Raw genomic sequence first — 4,964 nt, 5'->3', positions numbered from 1 at the left:
CCCTCACAATGTGTCCATCCTCTCTCCCTCCTCTCCTTTTTCCTTTCTCTCCTCTCCCTCCCCTTCACTACTTGAATATACTTGTGTTGTTCTCTTTTATGGGTATGTAATAGTTTTTCTATTAGATTCATATTAGCATTGAGTACATTGGATACTTGCATTTCCATTCTTATAATACTTTACTAAGAAGAACGTGTTTCAACTCCATCCAGGTAAATACAAAAGATGTAAAGTCTACATCTTTTCTTATGGTTAAATAGTATTCCATGGTATACATATACCACAGTTTATTAATCCATTCATGGGTTGATGGGCACTTGGGCTGTTTCCATGTCTTGTCAATTGTGAACTGAGCTGCAGTAAACATTCTAATACAAATTTCCTTGTGATAAAATGATTTATTTTCTTCTGGGTTGATTCCTAGTAATGAAATTGTGGGATCAAATGGAATGTCTACCATTAGCTCTGTGAGGATTCTCCATACTTCTTTCCATAAAGGCTGTAGTAGTTTATAATTCTATCAAGAGTGTAAAAGTGTTCCCTTCTCTCCACATCTACATGCCCATTTGCAGCTTAGAGATTTTGTGATGTGGACTATTCTCACTGGGGTTAGGTGACATCTCAGGGTGGTTTTGATTTGCATTTCTCTGATGATTAGGAACAATGAGCATTTTTTCATGTGTTCATTGGCCATTCATTTGTCTTCTTCAGAGAAGTTTCTGTTCATCTCCCTTGCCCACTTATAGCTAGGGCTGTTTGCTCTTTTTTTGTTGATTAATTTTAAGTTCTCTGTGGATTCTAGTTCACAATGCTTTGTTAGTTTGATCACATGCAAATATCTTTTCCCATTCTGAAGGTTGCCTGTTTGCTTCGATTATTGTGTCCTTAGCTGTGAAAAACCTTTTTAGCTTAAGTCCCATTGATTGTTTTTGTGAACATTGCCATTGCTGATGCAGTCTTCTTTATAAAATCTTTCCCTAGGCCAATATAATCTACAGTGTTTCCCAAGCTTTCCTCTAGAATTTTTATTATCTCACATCTTGGATTTAAATCTTTTACCCACTGTGAGTCAATTTGAGTAAATGATGAGAGGTACTGGTCTAATTTCAGTCTTTTACATGTGGCTAACCAGTTCTCCCAGAACCGATTTACTGAATATGGATTCTTTTCCCCAGTATATATTTTTGCTTGATTTATCAAAGATCATAGGAGCTTGGTTTCATCTCTGGGCTTTCAATTCTGTTCCATGGATTTATGTCTCTACTTTTGTGCTAGTACTGTGCTGGTCAATCACTGTGAACTTCTAGTATAACCTAAATTGGGTGGAGTGATGCCTCTAGATTTGTTTTTATTACTAATATTACTAAGGATTGCCTTGGCTATGTGGGATATTTTTCTGGTTCCAAAAAAAAAGAACTATGTTTTGGAGTTCTTCAAAGTATACTCTTGGTATTTTAATGGGAATTGCACTATGTCTGTACATTGGTTTGGGTAATACAGACATTTTAACATTGTTGCCTTTAATCTCCATTTTTAAAAATTCATTGTTTTTACTTCCCCTAAGTTACTATTCCCCTTCCCCCAGGCATGAATATCATCATTCTCTACAAAGTTTTCATAAAGTCCCAAGGTAAAGGATTCCCCTGAATGTTGTAAAATGTGAATACCTCAGCCAAGAATATGGTATATTCTTTCATTTGTTAGTGTCTTCTACTCTTTTTATATATATATATATATATATATAAAAAATTTTATAGTTTATCAATAATGCTTGAATTTTTAAAGAACAATTTATGATTCTATCACAAGAATAATGATAAATATGTGGCCATTGATTTTACAACTTCACATATGCCTGCAGTAATTTTTGAACAATCATTCCTTAAGTTCCTATTCTTTACATGCAAAATATGCTACAGAAAAACACAAATAGCACAATGTGTACAGTAAGCAGATTATTTAACAGCAATTAAGTTCTAAAGAGTCTACAAAAAATAATCAGAAAAATTCATTGGGAAAATTTGTCCTTAAGATTCTATTTACATTGTCATGAAGTGACACCAACCGATATGTGGAAATGGACCATGATTTCAGACCAAAAGAAAAATCATAGAAGATTCAAGTCATGGCTCCATTTTCAGTGTAAGCCACCACAAATGCAGAGACCTAGTCACTCATTCCTCCATATTAAGGTCACTCATGATTGTCTATAATACAGTAAAACCTTATTATTCATGTTTGTTATTCAACTGTGTCCACTTTAATCAATCAAAATCATATTTTCCCTCTATGTAGTCAAACGTAGCACATCTGTTCACTACAATATAGCGTCCTTCTCCTTTGATGCTGACATTACAGGGGAATGAAAACAATTATGATTCATACCTAGAAACTGAACTGAATTTGAAGTTTCAACTAAATTTTCATCATGTCTTCACTGCTGTCACTAGTGACAGGTTTCAGGCTAAACATTAAGAACACATAGAGAATAACAGCTAAGATTCTTTTCTTTCATTTTTTTAAAATTCAGAGTATTAGGGGGTACATGTTTTGTTCACATACTTCGTTTTTGTACAGATTGAGTCAAGGTTCACCCAGATAGTGTTCACTGTACTCAGTATGTGTGGACTTACCCATCATAAAGTCCCAAGGTAAAGAATTACCCATCCCTTCCTCCCCAGCACCATTTTCATTGAGATTTACTCCCATCTTTTATTAATTTATTCATGCATTGGTGAACACTCAATTGTTTCCATGTCTTTGCAATTGTGTAACATACATAGGTGTCCATTATATAGTCTTTTTTTCCTGCCTCATACTTTATAATTCTAGTGGAACTCAACTGCTTTCATTACCTCCCTATATAGTTTTTCACTTCTGAGATTTTGCTCATCTCCATATGAAGACAATGCTGGCATTCGAGGATGAAGTAGGAAGTATTCCTTCCTCTTCACTTTTTTCAAAAATTATAAGAATTGGTTCTTTAAATGTGGTAGAATTTATCATTGAAGCCATACGGTCTAGATGTTTTGTTTTGTGGAGAGGTTTTTGATTACTGATTCCATCTCCTTACTCTTCAGATTTTCTGTTTCCTTGTAAGTTATGATTAGTAGGTTGTTTTCAGGAATTTATCTAGTTTATACAATTCGTTGGCATACAACTGCTCATCCTACTGTCTAATAATTCTATTACTGTAAATTTATAGTAATTTCTCCAATTTTATATCTGATTTTAGTTGTTTCTCTTTTTCTATTTTGTTTAAAATTAAATCATAACAGTGTAAATTAATGCCTTTGTTGAGTACCGGCTGTTTTTAGAGATGAGTTCTTGCTCTGCCTCAGGCTGGTTTTGAACTTGTGAGCTCGGGCAACCCACCTGACTAGGCTCCCCAATTTCTAGGACTACAGGTGTGAGCCACAGCTCCTGGCTCTTCCCTGGCTTTGGACATGTCACTTTCCCCTCTTGACCTTCATATTGTCCTGTGAAATGAGAATAGGTAAGAAAAGGCCTTTCTTTAAAGAGTTAAATGAAACTTATAACTGCTTTAGTGGCGGTACTAAATAATTACCAAGCCATTACACTTCCTGTTACTTCAGAGAGAGACATTTGACCTTAATATCTTTCTTAAGCTCCAAGAAATCCCTGATATGCAGAGAACTCTGAAATCATAAATAGAAGATATGGAGAGGTGAATAGGGTTTTTTTTTTCCTGGCATGTCACGGCTTGATGGATAGGACTCACAGATCTGGCTGTTTTATCTTCCCACTTCAGTGCTGTGTGGAATTTTATCCTAGCTTTCAAATTAGTCTCAAGAATGATTTTTAGTGTTGGTGGTTTTGTGAGTTTTTTAGGATTGTTATCGACACAATAGCTTCTGGAAATCTTTTTACAGAGAGCATGCAGGTTTCTTGGAGCCTACAGGGCCCAATTGGGTGGGAGCAGGCTGCACCTGCCGAGTAGCTGCTGTCTTGACAGCAGGCTGCACCTGCCGAGTAGCTGCTGTCTTGAGAGCAGGCTGCACCTGCTGAGTAGCTGCTGTCTGGAATACAGCACCATGGCTGCATGCTGCTCCTCTGCAGAGGCGGCTCTTCTGCGGAATCCTGCTCCCCCTGCAGGCACGCTGCAAAGTGCTCTGGCGCTGGAGCCTCGCTCTTTGCAAGATGATCCAGCTTCCTGGGACACCAGAGTCTGTGTGGGAGGCAGGCCCTAAAGGAAGAAGCAAGACAGTCACGGTAGAAAGTAGCGTGTGGGCCTCCAACGACAAGCAGAGTGCCTCGGAGCCGCCATCTGGTCGCCGCTTCCCTCAGGAGCACTGAGAGCTCTTCCCCAGGGCCTGCTTCGCGGTGTCTCTTCGCCCAACTCCTATGGGGCGGCGGCGGCCCCTCAGGCTTTGCCCGGGCCGGGAGGTGGACAGGCAGAGGTGGGCAGCCTGTGGTCTCTGGGCGCGGCCTGTCCCGGTCCGGCCCCGGCCTCCGAAACCTCCTGAGCACCCAGCCGCGTCCCTGTTAGCGTCTTCTGTGTCTTTTCTCGCTGTTTGATAGCGCTCTCTGTAGAGATTCTTCACTTGCTCGGTAAAATATATTCCCGGCTATTTCATTTTCTCTGAGGCTACTGTGAAGGGTATTGTGTCTTTGATTTGCTTTTTCATTTCATTTGATCATTTAAACTTCAGTTTTTTTCTTTCCTCTTTGATTCAATGGGCTATCTACAAGGATGTTTCTTAATTAACACATAGGTAAGGTTTTTTGTGGCCATCTTTCTCATTTTTTGTCTAATTTTGTTGGATTATAATGAGAGAACTTTTCTTATGATGTGACTAAAAAATTCTTAATAGATTTTCTTGTGCTCTAGCACAGAATTGTCCAGTAGAAATATAATGCAAGCTACATATGTAATGTAAATTTTTCTAGTAGACATGTTTAATAAAAGCAAATAAAGCAGTTAAAATGAGTTTTAATGATAC

The sequence above is a fragment of the Otolemur garnettii genome, unplaced genomic scaffold (assembly GCF_000181295.1).
Source record: "Otolemur garnettii isolate 467f Iridium unplaced genomic scaffold, OtoGar3 scaffold00710, whole genome shotgun sequence".
Classification (NCBI taxonomy): domain Eukaryota; kingdom Metazoa; phylum Chordata; class Mammalia; order Primates; family Galagidae; genus Otolemur; species Otolemur garnettii.
The sequence above is the reverse complement of the archived record's forward strand: the minus strand, read 5'-3'. Positions refer to the sequence as shown.